This window comes from Mauremys reevesii, linkage group 11, assembly GCF_016161935.1.
Source record: "Mauremys reevesii isolate NIE-2019 linkage group 11, ASM1616193v1, whole genome shotgun sequence".
NCBI classification, from domain to species: domain Eukaryota; kingdom Metazoa; phylum Chordata; order Testudines; family Geoemydidae; genus Mauremys; species Mauremys reevesii.
Window position 1 is genome coordinate 29671715 of NC_052633.1, and position 21804 is coordinate 29693518.

Below are 21804 nucleotides of genomic sequence, written 5' to 3' on the forward strand. Positions count from 1 at the left end.
ATTATTATCTCATTTGGTTTACTTTTGATTTGATTTTTTCAATGTCTGGCAAAGGCGGGAGAGCCCATGATCAAGTGTTTTTTGGAACATGCTTTTTTAGAGCATATTCATTACAAAACAAAACAAAAACTAATTTTCACTTGGGACCAAACAACATTTGAAATAAAAACGGTAAATTAATCCTTTGCACCATTTATCACCTCCAAAACACCTCATTGAAGAATCAAATCAATACCAAGGAAGTTCTAATACGATAACAGTGGAAGTGACATTTCATTATAAAATAACCGAGACAAGATGTTTACAATGTAGATAAATTAAACATAGATGTATACGTTTGTAGGGAGACCTGGCCAATGGGGCACTGGCTTTCCCTGCTGTTGGTCTTAGCTAATTAGATTAAAAGCAGATGTTCACTCGCATCTTAAATCAGAACTTAGACTCTCATAACCATAGGGTTAGAAGGGACTGCACGGGTCATCTAGTCTAACCCTCTGCCAAGATGCAGGATCTTCATGTTTCTGCAGAAACTTCTTGTTTCTTTGGTTAGTCAGAATTTCTTTCCCTCCCAAAAGCAAATGCCAGAGCAGTCAAAATCTGGAAATTTGCTGCCTCAGCAACAGGAATAAGAGCTCATCTAACAAAAGGATTTCATTGCACAGTTTTAACTGTGAATACATTTCTTCAGGCAAGTGAACCAGCCTCTGATTATGCAATAATAAATATTTACTGGAGCAATTTATAGCATTTAAGTGACCAACTGCCCAGTTTGTGGTGGCAGTCAGAAGGTCTGTGACAATTAAACAACCATTAAAAGGACCATAATTTTGCACCCATCACTAGCTGCAGCTGCAAAGTTTGAGACAATGTTTAAAATGTGGCCCATAATGTGAGTAACTTTTTAAAAACAACATCTTTTATTTATAATGAAAGAAATAAACAAGCAATATCATACACATTTTGTTGCAGTTTAAAATTGCTGACAATCATTGCATTCAGTAAATCTATGTATTTGAAATCTGAATTTTAAAACGTGTTCATAATAAAGTGTAAAAATCTTTCACTTCCCACCCTTGTGTGTGGATACGCTTGTCACCCATTCCTCTATGGCCATATTAAGGGTTGATGTTCCACCGCAGCCAAATAGACTATTGTAAGAGTCCAAGAGATTTCTTTGGTTTATGGAATATATGTGAGCTTCATTTCTCTAGCAGGATGTCATGGAAATAGTTTCTTTAACAAACAACAAAGAGCCCTGTGGCACCTTAAAGACTAACAGATGTATTGGAGCATAATCTTTCGAGGGTGAATACCCATGTAATGGAAATTTCCAGAGGCAGGTAAAAATATGCAGGCAAGAATCAGTCTGGAGATAATGAGATTAGTTCAATCAGGGAGGGTGAGGCCCTCTTCTAGCAGTTGGGGTGTGAACACCAAGGGAGGAGAAACTGCTTTTGTAATTGGCTAGATAGTTGGCTAGCTAGTCTTTGTTTAATCCTGATCTGATGGTGCCAAATTTGCAAATGAACTGAAGCTCAGCAGTTTCTCTTTGAAGTCTGGTCCTCAAGTTTTTTTGCTGTAAGGTGGCTTTCTTTAACACATTTTCAATAAAACTGAAGAAAATAATGTGAATCCAGAATGATTCTCTGAGAAAATGGCCATGGTCTTTTGCCTGTAGAGAGCCACTTGGGGAGTGTGGCAGTTGAAGTTATCTATCAAAACAATGACCATATATCTGTTTGCAAACAGGAATGTTATCACTTCTTCCTCCCATTGTGAAAAGCGATTGAGAGTTTTCTCCCCAGCAGCTCCTCTGAGTTTTCTTGTGTTGAGCACATGCTATGGCTCCTGCTGGGACCCAAGCTGATAGCTTGATTAGAAGATAAGTCTAGACTAAAGAGTCATGGGCCAAATTCAGGGCTGATGTAAGCAGGAACAGCTAGCAGAGACTTCAGTGGGAACTGTGACCATTTATGCCATAGATAAATTTGGGTCCTTGTCTCCACAGAATCAAAAATGACTTTCAGGCAGTAATTTATACAATATGTTGGAATGATTCAAGAATTCTGCTGCTAATGATGAGTATTTAAATGTTACATGTGATGATAAAAACTACTTTTTACTGAATATACTTAGAGAAAAAGACAGCAGGATAAAATTGTTTGTGAATGGAGCAATTCCATTGATTTCAGTGGAGACTTATCAAATTTAAATCACTAAAGAAATTGACCCATCGTATTTTATGAAAAAAATACAACTAAAGACAGTACTGTTGTAGCAGTGTTGGTCCCAGAATATGAAGACACAAGGTGGATGAAGTAACATATTTTTCTGGAACAACTTTGGTTAGTGAAAGAGAAGTTTTCGAGCTACAATGAGCTCTTCTTCAGGTCTAGAAAAGGTTAGGAACAGCCATGGGTACTAGGCAGGTTCCCCAATATGCCAATTTCTTTATGGGTCACCTGGAGGAAGAATTTCTGGAAAAAAACACCACAAAACCAATAATATACCTAAGGTACCTCAATGATGTTTTTATCCTCTGGACAGACAACCTAAGCACCCTTGAAGATTTCTATCGCCCACCCACCAAAATCTCTCTAGAACTCTCCCATACTAGTATTAACTTCCTGAACACCATGATCAGCTTCAGCAATGGAACCTTACAGTCAACTATATACAAGAAACCCATAGATCACCCAACTTATCTCCACTGATCCAGTAGCCACTCCAGACACACTAAGAAATCTGTTATCTATAGGCAGGCACTCAGATACTGCAGTATATGCTCCATTCAGAAAGACCAGGATATACACCACCTTCACCAGACTAGACACTCTACCAGAGAAGTAGATCACATCATGGAACGGGCCACCCAAAACCCCTGAGAGAACCTGCTCCAATACACAGGAGGAAAAAACCCCAGAGAGTGCACAACTGCAGTTTCCACCTACCACCCCATACTGGAACCCGTATGGGAAATCACTAAACAATTACAATCCATACTTGATGGGGACCACATTCTGAAAGAAATCTTTCCCGGCCCCCCTCTTCTGGCCTTCAAACCACTCCACAATCTCTCCAAGCTCATCATTAGAAGCTCCCAGTAGACCTGGACAAAGTGACACCAGACTCTGTCAGAACAACAGTGCAAAGCCTGTAAGACCCCACAGCTACGATAATCAATACTCCCCAACACCCCTGTCATAGGCCTACACATGCCTATCAAAACATGTGGTGTACCTCATCCAGTGCATCAAATGCCCCAACAACAACCAGGTGGGTGAAACCACGCAATCACTACACTTCTGAATAAACTCTCACAGAAAAAAAACAAAAGACAAAAACACCATATCAACCATGAGTGAACACTTATATACCAATAATATATTATTGATATATATATTAAAGTGATAAAGTGATCACTCCATATCTAACTTCACAACCTTTGTTCTCAAAAGAAACCTGCACAACACCTTCAAAAGATGAGCCTGAGAGCTTAAATTGATGACTCTGCTAGACTCTAAAAATCATGGATACAACAAAGATACTGGTTTAATGACTCATCACAACAATTTATAACCCACTAACCCTTCTTTATGCTATGACTGCAAATGTGTTAATTGCCCACTTCATCTTAAATGGTTTCTTGCAACATGTGTTTACCTCTTATGCTACACAATCTGTTCCACTTGGTATTCAGCTGTGACCCTCTGGGTACGTCTACGCTGCAATCAAACACCCCTGGCTGTCCCATGCCAGCTGTCTCAGGCTCGCGGGGCTCAGGCTATGGAGCTGTTTAATTGCAGTATATACATTTGGACTTGGGCTAGAGCCTGAGCTCTGGGACTCTCCCCCTTCACAGGGTCCCAGGGCTCAGCATGGGATCTGGGATCCTCGGCTAGAGCCAAAACCTAAACATCTACACCACAATTAAACAGTCACATAGCCCGAGTGCTGCAAACCTGAGTCAGCTGGCATGGGTGTTTAACTGCAGTGTGGACATACCCTCTGACAATCTTTTCCAGAGCTGAAGAAGAGCTCTGAATAGCTCAAAGGCCTCTTTCACCAACAGAAGTTGGTCCAACAAAATATATTTCCTCACCCACCTTGTCTCTCAAAATAAAGAGATTACAGTTTTCATTCCTCTTTCTCACAGCATTTGTGCAGCCCCCATATTCAGTCTGACAAAGAAATATGGATGGGAGAGGGCATCAAGGGGTGTCCATTGCAGCTGGAAGGGATGTTTTGCTTTCCAAAACAAATGAAAGTGACTCCAAGCTTGCACAACGTGTGTTGGCTACATTTTAGCAGACTGTTGAAATATTCCCAAGCTGCATGTAAATTAGCATCCTCTAAAAGTAAAGAAAAAATGTCTAAGATAACAAGGACTTAAAACACAAAAGGGCACCGGCCACTGATGCCAATTAAACAAATTAAAACCAAATTATCAACCACTCCATGAGAAATCATCTTGAAGATTTGTAGGTTTTCTTTCCCTGAATGCTGCTGGTATCCAAGAAATTGGAAGCCAAAGGATGGAAAACAGCTAACATGAAAATTGTCTTCGGCCATGTAATATAACTGTGCTTCACCATTGAGGGTGTTTAGAATGATTAGGCCAAATTGAACCAATGGAATTTTGTTAAACTGTGGGTACTGCTCCATCCATGTAGCTATGTTGCTTCCAGCCCAACTCCTCGCATTCCCTGTTTTCCTGGTATCCTGTCTGTAAAAATCCCTCCAGCAAACATAGGCCCTCTGACTCCAGTTTCACTGATCACAGTTCATCTTCCCTGTTCTACAAACATTTTAACATAAACATTACAAAATAATAATTGATGCCTAGATCCCCACCCCATGTCCCTTCAGCCAGAGGTTGCTAGAACATAGTCAAGATAGCACCTCGTCATTATCACAGACTCAGCAGATGACATTGTCTTGGAGATAGTTTGGTGTCAACAGGCGACCACACTTGAAGTGACCTGTCTGTCTCCCTCTCACTTATCTCAGACTCTAGTAAATTATCTGTGAAGTCTCCTCCCTCCCTGTTGGGTTGGCCTCCAGATGGTCTCTGTCTCTCCATTCTGTGATGAGTTCTATATCTCTGTAGGCTCTCTCTGGATGTTGTCTGCTAGCTCGTAAGTGCCTCCTGTTCCTTCAGATCACTTGTCCCTCTTGTGTAGTCATCTCCTGTGACCTGGGTGCAACTGCACCCCTCACAACTTCTGCAGTCCACTCTTTATGGTGTGTCTCTAATGGCTGGATCCTCACAGGAGTGCTTGTCTCCAAGGCCGGCAGGCCCTTGGCTGACATGTCGTGCTCTTGTGCCTGCTTTCTCTGATTGTTGGCCATCTCTCAACAGTATCTCCATTCACTTGGCTACAACAGGTCTCCCCTCACTGGTAGCAGGGTTTTGGTCCTTCCTCCCACCAGTGCCTGCACTGGACTATTTTGGCAACCCTGTGATGGGGTACTCCCATATGCCAAAAATGCTAATAAAAGGTCCAAACCACAAGAAACAGCCTTTTTAACAATCTCTTAGCTGTTTTCACAGCTGATGCCACCTAACACCATTACTCTGTGGGTATGCTGGGGAGAAGATGTGATGATAAAACTTCCATTTGCACACAGATTCCTTGAATTCATCTTAATTCCCACCCCCTTCTCTCCCTGGTAAATTGGGGTGCACTGTCAGTGAGTATAGTGTCTGGAATGTCATCTCTCACAAAGTGGGACTTGAATTTGCCAAACATTGACTTGCTTCTTGTATCAGGCAGAGCATCGATCTCCCAGAAATGTGCACAGTAGTCCACTATATCAAGCATTGCTTTTCACTGAAGGTAAATAAGTCTTTTCCCGCCTTTTCCCATGGTCGGGTGAGCAGCTCATGTGGCAACAGTCTCTTTCTGCTGGTGGTTATCACATGACCAGCAGGTGTAACACACTTCTATCAAGGACTGGTGTTGCGTATTCATGCCCAGCCAGTAAATAAGCCTGTCTAAGACAGCTAGCAATGCCCTGGTGTGAGACATGTATTTTTTGCAAGACATCCCTACATAATGAGGCGGTGACAACAGTTCTCGCTCCTCAAAATATGATTCCATTCTGCACACTCAGCTCATCTTTAATTTGAAAATATGGTTCTGCTCCTACTGGTGCTTGGCTTCTGACCATCCTGCTAGGTCAATATCCTGCAATATCCTTTTCTGTAGCCTCCTTGATTTCCATCAGCTTCACTGCTGAAACCGGGCAATAGTGCAGCATCTTCACGGATTCAACGCCTTGATCCCCTTCCCCCAACTCGCTGCTGCTGGGTCCATACACCCTGATCAGGGTGTTAGTTAACACCACTAATAGCCCTGGCCAGTATCTGATCTCTACCTGGTAGATTCCTAATCCCATCCCTGCACAAACTCCATATTCCCAGTTGACCACCTACAAGCTCTCTATTATCCCAAATGGCCTCATTTTACTATCAATTGACTCTGGGATCAAGTCTATCCTTATAAACATCTGTGCAACTGCCATTTAACTTAATAGAAGTTTGGTTGGTGCAACGCATTTATAAAGTATGTATTATTTCTCCCTCTAGTGGCTAATCTAGATAGAGACTAACAGCCTACTACTGCTGCCAGCTAATGGAGTTATCTTAGCTCAAGTGGTAGAGGCCTGTGATTTGGTGCTACAGAAGCTCTCCACCATCTAATGCATTTTACAATATCAGACTGGACAAAAATATTGGTTTATACATCGATATTGCAAGGCTCAAACCCTGCAGTTGATCTGTGGGCAGGATCACTACACTTACAAATCAGAGGGTACATAGGGCCTTGGTTTTCATTTTAATTGAAAGCTCAAAATACCAGTTTTAGAAATTATTAATGTGAAGAATTTTGTTCTATGTTATGGTTTGATATTCAAAGTCTGAATAGCATTAACAAAAGCAGCTCCTTTTATTTATCTATATTTCTAAGAATTACTTGGTTTTGAGACAGGAGAACAGCACCAGTATAAAAGTACTTTACCAGCAAAGACAATAAATAAGTAGCACTATTGAGTCCAAAACAAAAACTCTGTTTTGCTGTTACAAGGCAAAGGCAACAACCAAAGGACAGGAAGATAACTAAATGCCTGGCTCCAGGCCAGGCAGACAGCAATTTTAGGAGCCTCAAGTTTTTGTTTTTGTTTTCTTTACAATCTGTTAAATAGAAATAACATCCTCACACATAACCAAGGGGCTCTACAGACAGCTAAACTGTAATTTTGCAAATTGACTTGGTATTATGGGCTATGGAGACATGGGGCTAGATCAGCCCTCTGCTTCTGTGGGGAGAAAGAATTGAGATCCAGGTTTCAGAGTAGCAGCCGTGTTAGCCTGTTTCCGCAAAAAGAACAGGAGTACTTGTGGCACCTTAAAGACTAACAAATTTATTTCAGCATGAGCTTTCGTGAGCTACAGCTCACTTCTTCGGATGCATAGAATGGAACACACAGACAGGAGATATTTATACATACAGAGAACATGAAAAGGTGGAAGTATGCATAACAACAGGAAAAGTCTAATCAATTGAGATGAGCTATCATCAGCAGGAGGAAAAAAAACTTTTTGAAGTGATAATTAAGATGGCCCATAGAAGGTGTGAGGAGAACTTAACATAGGGAAACAGATTCAATTAGTGTAATGACCCAACCATTCCCAGTCTCTGTTTAGGCCAGAGTTAATTGTATCTAATTTGCATATTAATTCAAGCTCAGCAGTTTCTCTTTGGAGTCTGTTTTTGAAGTTTTTTTGTTGCAAAATTGCCACCTTCAAGTCTGTCACTGAGTGGTTAGAGAGGTTGAAGTGTTCTCCCACTGGTTTTTGAATGTTATGATTCCTGATGTCAGATTTGTGTCCATTTATTCTTTTGCATAGAGACTGTCCGGTTTGGCCAATGTACATGGCAGAGGGGCATTGCTGGCACATGATGGCATATATCACGTTGGTAGATGGGCAGGTGTATGAGCCCCTGATGGCGTGTCTGATGTGATTAAGTCCTATGATGGTGTCACTTGAATGAGATCCAGTGACTCTCTTCACAGGCATGGAAGTAGGAAGCTATAACTCCATGGAATTTTCCTCACTTCCCTGGGAAACAGCTTAAACCCATCTGCAGGAATTCAATGAAGTCTTGCATCGGTGTTTACTTTGGAAATGGGAGGGGGGTTGATCCACCCGCCAATCACTCTCTATTTTCATCTTTGACTGATTGATGCAAGGGAATATCTTATCGGGAGTTAACATTGCCTGAAGCACCATTAATTCCTGCTGGGCTTCTCCCTGTCTGCTACTGTGCAGCCATAGAAATCTCTCACTCAGTGGCAGTATTGATTCTCAAGGAGCCATGCTACAAGTGGAGGAGGGAGCAGAAGAGCAGTGTAGAAGGGCCAGCAGCACTAAAGGAACCCCTTTCCTGCAGATTCCCAGAATTCACCTGTCCCATTACCACCAAATAAACAAACACATAAATAAGAAAAACATCCCACCCAAATGCTAATTACCTGGAAATTCTACCTGGCCAACCTCAGAGTTTCCTGCCCCTCTGCTCCCTCCCATGGCTTCTTAATGCACAGCAACCATTGAACCTTTGACTGAGAAGGTAGCCTTTAAAATTTGCATGAGATAAAGGAACAAAGAAAGTGTAGCACTGATTGGAGAGGCAGAGCAAAAGTGACTGGTGAAGGGAAACAGGAACAGGAGAAAGACAATAAAAATGAAAGAGCAAAAACCAAAGGGGGAAATGGAAATGCAAAGAGAATGAAAGTAAAAACAAGAAGAGTTCAGTGGTTAGGAAGAGAAAAAACAAAAAAAGGGAACTATAGAACGAAAGAAGAAAGTGGGAGGAGAAGAGAAGAAAAAAGGATGAGAGAATTTGAGAAGATGGGGTCGATTTCTTCTATGCTGATTTAATATAGATCACAAATATAAGTTACAAAAACTTACTATTAATGAGAATTTAATTTTCATCAAAAATTGCTAAAAGGAAACTGGAAAATATAAAAAAGCAAATACTCATAGGTTCATAATCATCTTGAAATCTAGTCTATTACAAAAAATGGAATTAGTGTTGTTTCAGTCACTACCTTTGCCCTTGGGTCCCTTTGCCAATTTGTAAAGGTCCACACAAACAGAAGGAAATGACTGACCTGACTACAGAAGAGAAAGAGCCCAAACAAAATGTTATGTCAAAACACAAAGTAAACAAATGGGGGGAAAGGAGTATTTGTTTCATAAAAATTTCATTTATATTAAATTTTAGTTGTCACTTATAACAATAATATGTTAAAACAAACTATTGAAGACAGAAGAACAAATTTTAAGTGGATGTCCCTTTACGGTTAAGCATAGATAACCTCAGTCAGATTAAAAAAAAACAAAATCAAATCTTAACACAAACATTTTATTTAGATTAGAAAATTCTATTTTGCTTTTTTTAAAAAAAAAGAAAAGAAAATAATAATGTCTTCATTTCTGCACCCTAGGTTCTCCTGGGACTGGATCCGCAAACAGGGAAACTTGCCACTGATCCCAAAGAGTCCAGAAACTGAGAGCAAGGACCTATTAGTTCAAGAAGGTATTTAAGCAAGTGAGTAGTCCTATTTAAGTCAGTGAGACTACTCACATGCTCAAAGTTAGACACATGCCTGAGAGACTGGCGGAACTGTGGCCTAAATGTACTTTTCCATAGCTGAATTTATAAGTGTTCTTAATAGGAAGGCACAGAGCAAATCCATGAATAAAAAGTAATACAATGCCAACTTTTTCTAATTTTTTTTCTTTTGTTCTGTTGTGAATCCCCATCTGTTCTGCTGATGTGCCAACATGGAATCCGTTTTTCACAATGACAATTTGTTGGTGAGGATGTCTGTTCCCAAGAGTTTGCAAACTGGCTGACAAAGAAAAAGTGATCTACAGCACGGACAGCAAATATCCTGAACATCAAAATTGAAGCCAAGAAAGATACTGCTCCCTGCTGGGTGATTTAGATAAGAGCTTTATCAGCATACCACTATGAACATTTTCCGTCTGTATTTCTCTAACAAAACTAGAAGTTACCTTTCCACCATTAACCTATAATATTGAACTACAACACAATTCTCCTTTTAAATGTTAAACTACCCAAATACTCACAGAAATTTTAAAGCTGAGTAGGTAAAGCAACCAATGACTATACCCTGCAATGAAGACATACCAAAAGAGGAAAATGACAAAGGGTTTCTGTTCTTCACATTTAACCATTATGAAGAGAAAATGAAGACTAACATCAGGCTATTCCCTAACTTGGAGAGCCTTGTAAATTGTGTTAATTAGGGATAAGTGAATTAGCTTAAAATAATAATAATTCTGAAACTTCAGTAAAAGCTTGAAATAAAATGTATTTTAATTTCTTTCTTTTCTTTTTTTTTTTTTTTACTTTTAGTCCAGAAAGAAAGAAAGAAAGAAAGGAAGGATAACCATTATGAAAAAAGCTGTTCTCACTGTATTTCAGTGTGACCTGCGAGAACTAGAGAGTATTTGAAATCTTGCAAGCCACAGCCCTACTGAAATTTTTAACTTGATTTTCAGATCAAAGGAGTTTCATATAAATTGTCATGAACTTTGGATGAGTGTCTAAACTTTTGGCTACTTATCCAAACCAGACCTCCAAACCTTGTGACATTTTGGACATCTGGTTTGGATATGCATTTCACCTCTCGAGGTCTGGGCTGGAATCTCACTTTTGACAGTTTATTTAAATTTTAGGCAGTGAGGTTGTTTATTTGTTTTTAATTTTTGAGATGTTAATCCTGAGAACTTTTACTGACTCTTAGGGAGAAGCCCTAGCCAAAATCTTGGATCCCAATATACCCGAACATTGCATAAATTTGCATTTGGCCCTTATTTCTATAATGGTCTGTACCGGAGTAGGCAACCTATGACACGCGTGCCGAAGGCAGCACACAAGCTGATGTTCAGTGGCACTCACACTGCCCGGGTTCTGGTCACTGGTCCGGGGGGCTCTGCATTTTAATTTAATTTTAAATTAAGCTTCTTAAACATTTTAAAAGCCTTATTTACTTTACATACAACAATAGTTTAGTTAATATATTATAGAAAGAGACCTTCTAAAAATGTTCAAATGTATTACTGGCACGCAAAACCTTAAATTAGAGTGAATAAATGAAGACTCGGCACACCACTTCTGAAAGGCTGCTGACCCCTGGTCTGTACCAAACTCACCCTTCTGAGCAAACCCAAACTTTAAGAAAGTTCAGGTTCGATTCCAAACTCTGATTATTTTATTAACATTATAATCACATGGACATGTATTCACTGTCCTTTGCTTGCTTAAATGCCTATGCTGGGATAAAGTGCATGAAATGTACACTTTTCACAAAGCAATCACTCTATATCTGACCTATCAGTCATCATCCTCAAAGGAAACATTTTCTCCAAATCTGTTTTGTAACCCTCTATGTTCGACAGTTCCATGAATGGAAAGAAATATTCAAATTGTTGTCATTCAATTGGCTGTCAGGTTTAATATCCTTCAGTAAAATTCCATTATCAATGAAGATATTACGGTTTATTATGGCCCTTCCCTCTCACTCTGGCAACAATTCAGGTGACAAAGGAAATGAAGAGGTCCAGGATCCAGCCTTTTCCCAGTTACAGACAGAGCTTTTTCAGCTTGAGGTAGAACAATAGCAGGAAATGGTAGAATGATGGCAATTTTTTTCCTAGAAGGGGCTTTGAAACCTAGAAGAGGCACGCCTATCAGTGCTCTACTTACACAACCATGAATTGGAGGAAACTGGCCACATCAAATGGGTTTAAGCTGACTGACATGATAGAGGACTAGATTGTCACTTCCTGAAAGGGTTGGACAAATACACTCCCCGGATGCACCTTCCTCTGACATTTCCTATGCCTTTCTTTATTATTCATCCACTCCCAGGAGTCAGTGGAAGAGGTTGCAACCTGTACTTTTAAAAGGATACATAAAAAAAGTCACAATCTGCATAGCAGTGTATACAGCTTTATCATTGAAATATCACAGGGAGGGAAGACTGGGTTGTGGAATGAGAAGGATGAAACACTCACTTTGATAGTACGAGTCTGCTGAACTCAGAAACAGAACTTCAGTTTACAAACCGAACTTTGGGGGTTAACGCAGTTCTTCAATGTGATAAACTTTACATGGTCGCGAGGTTATTAACATTAAATCCTCCACATTGCTAAGGGTTATGTGTTTTGTTATAAACAATTACTTTATATGCAAGGTTAATAATTATCGGGAGCTTAAGAAGATGTAATTGGAATTCTAGTAGCAGGGGAAATTTCAATTAAGTAATAATGATCAAGGCACAGGGCATTTCCTGTGGATTAATGACCAGCTGGTAGAAGTTGATAGCCCTTGGCTCAGCTTCAGGCCATGAATCCCAGCCAGTCATTAATCCTCAGGAAACACCCTTCACCACAATCATTGCCATTAGTATAATAAATATATATATATATATATATATACACGCATACACACACACACATATGTGTGTGTGTGTGTCTATGGAGCTCTAATGGGGGCATATTGTTTCGGTTGGTATGTACAGAGTACTGCTGGAGAATTAGTGTCCCATACATAAGCCAACTTGAATCATTTTCCAACATGTCATTCATCTTAAAATAGATTACATATGACATTACCACTTGCCATGTTACAAGGAGTGCAGCATATGTTTCTAGAATGGAACTTTCAAGGCCAAAAGCAGACCTGGTGTAAGCAAATGCATCCCTATTGACCTTAGTAGAACTGAGTCAATAACACCCATTCTGAATTGGCCCTAAATGCTTAGGTGTAAACTCTTCCACTAATTATAAACAAACTACACTGATCAAGGATAAAATACTTGATTCTTAATCTTGGTATTTTGCTCCCCAGGCCCACGGGAGTTGAGATTACTGCACAAACTATACACTAGACTCCTGAAGAGAGTTAGTGCCTGAACAGAGACCACTTGGACTGGCTAAGAACCAGCCATGATGGACTCCAAAGGGAATCTCATCCAGTGCTGTTTAAATACAAGGGTAGTCAGAGCCAGCCCTGAATGTGTATGAAATGAGCAGATGGAAGTAAATGAAAGAGGACAACAAAGAGAATTCTTCAATGGTGTTGTAGATAAGACAGGAATATGAGTCCAAAGGAGGTATTGGGTGCCTGTCTCAGCTGAGCTAATAGCAATTATGAGGTTGGCAGCTAAGACATTTCCCTAATTGTCTATCTTGACCCAAGATATGAAGGGAATTGTGTTTTACTTGATATGATTATCAAAGATTACAGGAGTCATGAGCAAAGAGCAGTGAGAAATCCCAGTGTTGGTAAGCTTTAATGTACATCTGGGAATTGACACTGGGACTTTTCTCCTCTAGGTGACCAGCTGGAATCCTGCCCAGTCAGCATTATCGCCAAAAATTACTATTTGACTGAAGTTTTATGACTTGTGAGAGATGAGTTGGTGAATTTAGTTTAGTTCCCAATGAATGTGTGTTCAAATCACAAAGCCACTATCACAGTTAGCACCTGTGTTAATACCAACACTTTCCCCTACTGCAGTGCTTCTCGTCAGAGGATTGTAATGCACTTTACAATCCTGAATTCTCATTCCCTGAGGGTGGGGCATTTATATGCCCATTTTACAGGTAGGTGGCTTGAGACATAGAAGTTAGGTTTTACACAAGGCTACCCCAAAAGACAATGGCAGAGCTGGGAATAGAAAAAGTCAAAAAGTTTTGACTTCTCCTCACCTACTCTAAACACAAGCCTGACTTATGTACAGGGCATTAGTTCTCAGTAAATGCTCTCTAAATAGCAACTGAAACCACATAGCTTACTAAAGCAACCCTTATGATTTATTTTGCTTAGTTTTAATTCATAATAGCAACAATAACCCCAACACAGGAATCTTCCTGGGGATTAATCACTAGTTAGGATTACTAGCTAAAGGTGCTCCTCCCAGCCAGTCAATAACTCCAAGTACTTCTTCTATTTCCTTTATCATTGCTGAATTGTTACTGTGTTTCCTCCCATCTCCTTTCTTTTATGGAAAGATACTGTTAAGTAACAAAATGGCATCTAACTATTTACAAAAGCATCCTGAACTAGGTCTCCTAACTTCAGGATTCCTGAGTCAGCACTGTCATTTGCTATATATCTTACATGCAGTGTGTTACCCTGGGAGTACAAGAATAGTGTGAGTGCACCTGTGAAATGCTGATATGGCCAGAAATAACACCCAAAGATGTAGCCTGGTTGGTTTGTTTGTTTTCCCCCAATGAATTGCCTTTTCCTTTAGCCAGAGGTTCATAACTGTACAAACTGTAGCACTCAAACCAGGTGTGGCCTTGAATTCTGAAAAACAGCTGCAGGCAATTTGTGGGTGGGGAGGGGAGGTCTCCGCTTTCACACTGTGAGAAGTGAAGTGAAATTTTGTCCTTTTCCTCTCATGAGAAGAGCTCTTGAATTAATAGAATTGCAGATTTTTCCTCCTCTTCCCCCCTGCCTAGCAAAGTTCCCATTTTGGTCTAATTAATAATGCAAAGACAAGCAAAGGAAAAGGCTTATTCCATCACCAAGAAGAAATAAAGAGACGGTGCATGGTGCAGTACTGGGTAGCTTTAAGGATTCTGCACAATAAAAAACATTACCATTCTTTATTTTATATATATTAGTTGCATTTTACACTTAATATTCACAAGGAGAACTTGAATGCAATTCATTCCCTAGTTGTTATGTATCTAATCTTTCTTGAAATTAAGTATCAGAGGGGTAGCCGTGTTAGTCTGGATCTGTAAAAGCAACAAAGAATCCTGTGGCACCTTATAGACTAACAGACGTTCTGCAGCATGAGCTTTCGTGGGTGAATACCCACTTCTTCAGATGCAAGACTGAAATTAAGTAACTGAATGGGAACTGAGAGAGTAATAAACTACATAAACCCAAAATAAGCTAGACAGTTCAGAGAAATCTCAGTGGGCAGGAGGAGTGAAAATGGAACAAAATTAAACTGGAAAATAAGAGACAAGTCAGAAATAAAACTTTGTATATGAACATCCTGGGGAAGTTTGGATCAAAACTAAACTTTGCACATGTCCTTCTTCTCTATAGGCGGCTAAAACAAATGGCCAGGTCTCAATACACACAGACTTTTGGGGAAGTTCAACTCCAGATCTGACCCCATCTGTATAGGAAATTCAAAACAGATCTAAACTAAAAAGTGAATTATTCCAGGGAACAAAGAATTAGAGAGACAATTTTGTTGTATAGTCTGATTCACCCAGCATGTTAACCACACTCTCTCCACCGCCAGGGACATAAGTGGAACTGTTTTGGTGCCAGACACAGCAGCTGCCAGACTGATGGGAAGAATGAACTGCTGTTGTACTCGGCAGAGAAAGTGACTTCTGCTGTAGGCTGTTCTTTTGCTTGTATATTCAATAATGCAAGACCAGACAAGGGGTTCTTGGTCCAGCCTGAGCAGTGTGGTGATGTGAGTTATCTTGGAAGTTAGCTAGATGGCACTAGGTAGCACAATATTTAGGTGTTGGTACATCAATACATCTGTTTCCATCACACTCCTTGTTATTGTTTAGAAATTCCTGGAATAGAGACTGTTTGACTATTGCTTTGTACAAACATCAATAGCTGTGTATAATCAACTCCAGCAAGGACCAGGGAACTCCTAGCAAGAAGCAGAGTGCAGCCAGAGTCCTCCCAGATACTGACAGACATGCACATAGGTGTTAATCAGCAGGATTTGCTCCCGCCCCATGCCAGCCACCAGGACAACAAATCCTTGTGGAAAAACTGAAGATATCTGCCCACATGCCTGTACCAAAAAAGTATTCTGAGTGCACCAAATCTGCATAAACTGCTTCAATGAGTATTCTAAGATGCTGTTGGTTAGTTAAAAAGACAATAAAGGTCCAAGTGTTCGTACAAAATCCTTCTTGCGTATTTCTTACATCAAACTAACATCATCCCGGACCACACACTTTCCATAAAGTGCCTTTCAAGAAAAATGTAACAGAACACCTTTCCCAGTCAGATAAGTAAATCGTTGAAGTGAGATTTAAGCTTTATTTTGAAAAGAAATGAAACCAACCCCTTTTATGTAAACCTATAAATAGATAAAGTAGATTTTATTTATAAGCCTCATAAGTACTGAGGCAACTTTCTTAAGAGCCCTTCTGCCAGATGCAGAAAAAAAGAAATGGGAATTGAGGCCACAAGAGACTACCAAAGGTCAATGGCCAACGCCACAAACTTTGGGCACGTTTGGATCCAGATGTGGAACTGAATGCTTGCACTTCAGGAAAATTTTGATCTGGATCTTAACTTTGCAGCTTGGGCTCATTTCTAGTATGTAGATTTAAGAATGTTAGAGGATAGCAGGTAACTCAGGATTTTTCACTCAAGTTTATATAAAGGAAAATGACAATGGTCATATCAGGGGCCACTGTCTCATTTATTTTTACTAAGGGCTACATTCAGCCCTTCTTTCCCCAAGAACTCCCACTGATTTCTGTGATTGTAAATGAAGATGGAAAACAGCCCTGAGTCAATTCCACAACTGAATCCTTACTTGATTGTGCTTATTTTTAATCTTTATTAAATTTTTAATCTTTATTAAAAATAAAGCATCTTCTGCCAGACAACATCATTCAGCAGGACTGTGAGGGAGACAGTCAGAGATATTACAGAAGAACTAAAATGGGAAAATAATATGTGACTATGGATTTATAAATGCTGAGAACTAGGAAAGCCAGTATATCCCTAGAGTGAGTCTGGTATTTAATGAGAATTAACCAGGCATCAGATGAAACATACTATTACCAACTGTTTGCGCATCTGTTCTAAAACATGTAAGACAAACTAGCAAGACACAAAAATTAATATAAGGCTTATAAAGATAATATTTCTAGAAATAAAACAGCAGTGAGAAGGTGACACCCCAATGTTACTTTAAAATTAATATAAGAAAAATTATATTGACTTTTACATTTATGTCATAAAGAGATGGTCCAAGTTCTAAACAGAGGCAACACATCTAAATCTCACCACAAAATGTTAATATTTGGTAAAGAAACATATCCTGTTTAATTCCCTCCTCACACACACACCCTCTTCAGAATACTGTTACTAAATGAAGTGCTCTGAACATCTGATTTTTTTTAATCCAACAGGCTAACACGTCAGCACAAGATGAACTACAGTAGACCCGGTTATGTCAGTATTCTGTATGGCTTTTATCACTGGGCGTTCACAGTGATGTCTAGGCTTGTGAAACTCAAAATTATATACTCTTTTCAGAGGATTGGGGTAACAAAAACACATTTTAAAAAGAACTCTTAATGTAGGATTGTGTTTAAGGCAAAAATGCACAAAATTAACTATTATTTGTAACTATTTAGATTTCTTGCTAAAATCTAATTATCTAATCTATCTATAAAAAATCTATAATCAAATCTGTTATTATGTCCCATGTTTCATTGTGTGTGTGCGCAGGAAAATCTTACCTAATGGAGAGAGAATTTAATTCTCTAAAACCGTAGAAACATTCTGTAGCTCAAATGATATATCAGGAATTATGCGGTGTTTGGAATATTCAAAATCAGAACTGGGAACCACAGTTTGGAAAACAGGATTCTACAATGTATCTGCATGTATTTCAGGGTTATCCATGATTTCATTTCACATACAAATAATAGTAAAAGGAAAAGCTTTTTAAAAGCCCAGTAAGCACACAATATGATCACTCTGTCCTTGGGTAACCTCATCCATTCTCTCAAGGCTTTAAATCACTGTCTCTTCATCACATCAATGAGTCCCAGATTTCTTTCCACCCTAATCACTCCCCCCTTTGATCACACTTTTATTTTGAATTGCCTCTAGATATGTCCTGCTGCCAAACTGAAACTCACATGTCAGACGCTGAACTCTTCATCTTTCCTCCCAATTCCTTCTCTCCCCTTTCGTCATAACTGTCAACAATGACATCATCCTCTCTTCCCCACAGGCTTTCAGAACTGGTGTCAACTTCAGCGCCTCTTCTCTCTCCCATCCCCTTCCTAAGGCACCAGTACAACAAAGAACTTAAGCATGAACTTAAAGTTAAGGCCTATTGACCTCAAGAGAGGGAACCTATTCCCAATGAAGGTTCAAGAAAAAAAGAGGGGGTACCATGGAAGTGCTGGAAGGAAGAAAGATTCATCAGGGGGCCTTAGCTAAACCTGGAAGATAAGCAAGAAGAAACTGAAGACATTTTTGCCTGAATAAAAATGTATGGGCTTCCTGGGCGGCGGATGAAGCTTCTCCTCAGGGAGGCTAGCCCCCTACCCTGCCTCGTCCAGCTGAGGCCATGCCCCCGCTTGCTTCCGTCAGCCCACCGAAGCCCCTCCCCCTGCCAGGGCTGCAGCTGTGGAGCTCCCTTCCACCCCCACTCCGCCTCTTCCCCCAAGGCCCCACATCCTTCCCCACTCCCCCGCTATGCAGCCGCAAGACCAGAAAAGCTCTGTGGCCATAGTGGGAAGCAAGAGCTCCTCTAGCCCTGGGGCCATGGTGGCGGGGAGATTTTTCCAGGGGCTCCAAATTGGCTGGAGCCCCTGGGCATGGGCCCATGGGAGCGTGTAGTAATCCACAATGGCCCCCACCCCCAGCAGCATGAGGCTTAGCCTCCTCCAGCCTCCATTATGCGCCGACCATGATATGCTTGCTCTAAGAAGTTATTTATCATCTCCATTTTGAATAGGGGCCACAGGCAAACTATCAGAAGATAATCTTCCTTAGCTAGTGAACAGTGTTTGTATGAACACATTAAAAAAAAGAAAATTTCAGTCGGAATTAACAGGTTTCAGAGTAGCAGCCGTGTTAGTCTGTATCCGCAAAAAGAACAGGAGTACTTGTGGCACAGTCTCGAAGGTGCCACAAGTACTCCTACTCTGAATTAATTTAGTTTTAAGCAGGAGAGTTGAAATGGGCCTTGCAATTGGTAATCTTTTATCTGAAATCTGAAGATTCTCTGTCGTACTCTATTTCTGTGGAACTAAGCATAGTTTTGCATCAGAACATGCGATTAAGACAGCTACCTTTATTGGGCTGTTTAACCACTTAGCCATCTTTGTTCACTTCTTTTCGTATAAAGCTTTTTAAATAAAAACTACAGAAGTAGTCTCTTTGATAACCATCTTCAAATCCAGCACTGTATTTCAACAAAGTTGCTTAGTCCTACTTTCCCGCATAGTGGGGTAAGAAACATTTCTCTCTCTGTTTTTGATGAATCAAACAAAAAAAATCCTTAGTTTTTGCATTCTTGATCAGAGCAGGTAGGCTGCAGTTCAAAGATATCTCTCCAAAATCAGCATGCTGATAGGAGAGGGCAACTTGAACATGCAGCAAAAAAGAGTGAGCCTCCGATTTCAAGATTTAAATATGCACAGCACAGAAGATGAGTGATTTGTTTTCCCTTTAGAATCCAACACTATTGTGTTAGGAATACTTTATCTCTTTTGATTATTGGTGCAACTAGAGTATGCCAATACTTGCTATGTGGTTCAGGAAACTCCTCAAGTCAACCAAATGTACTGGGACTATACCTTATCACAATAATAAGATCAAATTTAGGGAGAAACCTGCTCAAGATATTTTCATTTATTCTACTTCTCATGAATGGGCCTTGTTAATTACAAAGGCCCATGTGGACTTTCTGGAGATACCATACTCATGTTTAAATTCCCTCACAGTGTTACTAACATTGTGATCATGGGCACACATAGCCGATGAACTGGGATCATTTAAGTAAGATGGAAAAAAGAAAGAGGATGTAAGCACCCCCATAATATACACATATTTTAAGTACTCTAAATACTACAGGACTTGGGGCCAAATCTTGTTCTTTTACTCAAGTTAGTAACCCCACAGAAGTAATGTGAATAAGATTTGCTACTTGTCTGGAACTTGCCCTCTCAAACCCTTTTTCTAACCAAGCTACTGTGCTTATTCGTGCAGCTGGACTATTTCAAAATTTTCCTTTAAAATCTGAATTGAGAGCACTGAAGCTCCCAATTTCATTTATTAACTATAAGTTAAACATTAAGAAACCCAGCACCCTTTGAAGTGCTGACCAGTAAAGTGACTAAGCTAAAGCAAAAAACATTCTTTAGCTTTGATGTTTGGGGTTTACTTTAAGCATTCCTCAAAGACAGAGGCTAATAAGCTCATTTAGTTTCTGATAGGAACCAAAATGTTTATGTTGTGCTTGCCAGAAATACTGAGGTTTCTTTACTATTTATTCTTAATGTTGCTATTCATTGACAAGAGGGTGGGGCATGTTATAGATGCATAACAGTTACTGGCCCCAGTTGAATAGGCTTGCTGAATAGGTTTCTGAATACCTATTTAAACTTATTTTAATACATCTGAAGATTCTATCATATAACACAGCTTCCCTTTTGGGAGAAAAGAGGTGCTTAGATTACTGGCAGATCCTTTGTTTCATGGATTTATAAACACCACCTAAATAACTCTGATTGGCAATTCAGACTTTTCTTATGAGTCTTTTTCTGAGTACCTGGTATTTTTCAAGCAAAGAATATGCTGCTATCTGACTAAATAGTTATATCTTTAAAAGCACCCAGACATTTGTTAAACATACAGCCACACATTACATTTCATTTGTGAGCATTGACCAAAGATTCAACTTTTAAAAGTGATTTGGAACCCAAGTCAGATGGGATACATGTATTTTTTGAAAAATTTGCCCAAATTACTGCAAGAGTTAATAGTTTGTGTATAATTTACAAATTGTTTTCTGGGTTGACTTTTTTTTTTTTTGTATGCAGCTCACATCCTTAGAAGGTTCCTTTTGAGTTTTTCATTTTGCATATTGTCTTCTCCTCTGTGACTCAATGATTTCTGTCTGTCAGTTTAGCTCATAAACAGAACAAACATGCACACAGCCAAATGGGAATATAAGTAGAGCTAATTTCTGATTTGTTTAATGTTCTGCCAAACTTGGATTCCATCCTAGTACTTTCTTCATATGAGCCATTATGTCATGTGGCTCAGGCAAATGAGAGAAAGAAAGAAAACTTGTTCTAGTTTAAAAAGACAATAAAAACTCCACTAAGCATCCATTTGGATTTCCTGACATCTAACGAGGTTTGTACAGCTAAATTTTATACGAAATTAGGGGCCCAGCCCTGCTCCCTTTGAAGTCTACAGCAAAATCCCCTGGAGTGAATCCACTCCACCAAAATAAAGTTTGATTAGTCCGACTCCAGGAGGGTGATGTGCAGAGCTGATGGAGAAACAAATCCATCCCCACGTGGCATCCCTACCCAAGGCCAGGGCATGGAACTGCTCTGCAGCCATTATTCCAACCTATGATATGGAGTAACAGCCACAGACCCTCTACATCAGTTATGCAGGGTACCGGGGCTTCTTGGTCTGGATAAGCATAGATTACAGCCACTGACCCTCCCTCAATAGGGACCAGCATGAAGACTTTCCCTAGCATGAAAAGGCTGCAGTTGTTCAGCCAACAAGTCCCCACCTAGACTGTAGGCAGGGCTAAAGTGCTATAGAAGGCCATGCACTGACATGCCACAGCCTGGTGACATTTATCCTAACGCAGTAATGCTTAATCCAGCTGGAGAGTAGCAGCACTGCAAAAACTAGGTTTAAAGGTGCATTTTGCACATTTGAAACATGCTTTTCTACAGGAGATGAT

At 39.9% G+C, this 21804-nt stretch overlaps 1 protein-coding gene and 1 long non-coding RNA gene across 2 annotated transcripts in view; one reads left to right on the plus strand and one right to left on the minus strand.

Annotated features, from left to right (window-relative positions):
• Window positions 1-9696, plus strand: part of LOC120374266 — a 63321-nt gene extending 53625 nt beyond the window's left edge. Inside the window, exon 3 of the long non-coding RNA XR_005585969.1 lies at window positions 9523-9696. This is a non-coding gene — a long non-coding RNA (uncharacterized LOC120374266). The remainder of the gene's footprint in view (window positions 1-9522) is intronic.
• LOC120374264 overlaps window positions 1-21804 on the minus strand; it is a 280532-nt gene that overhangs the window by 157054 nt on the left and 101674 nt on the right. The window lies entirely within an intron of this gene.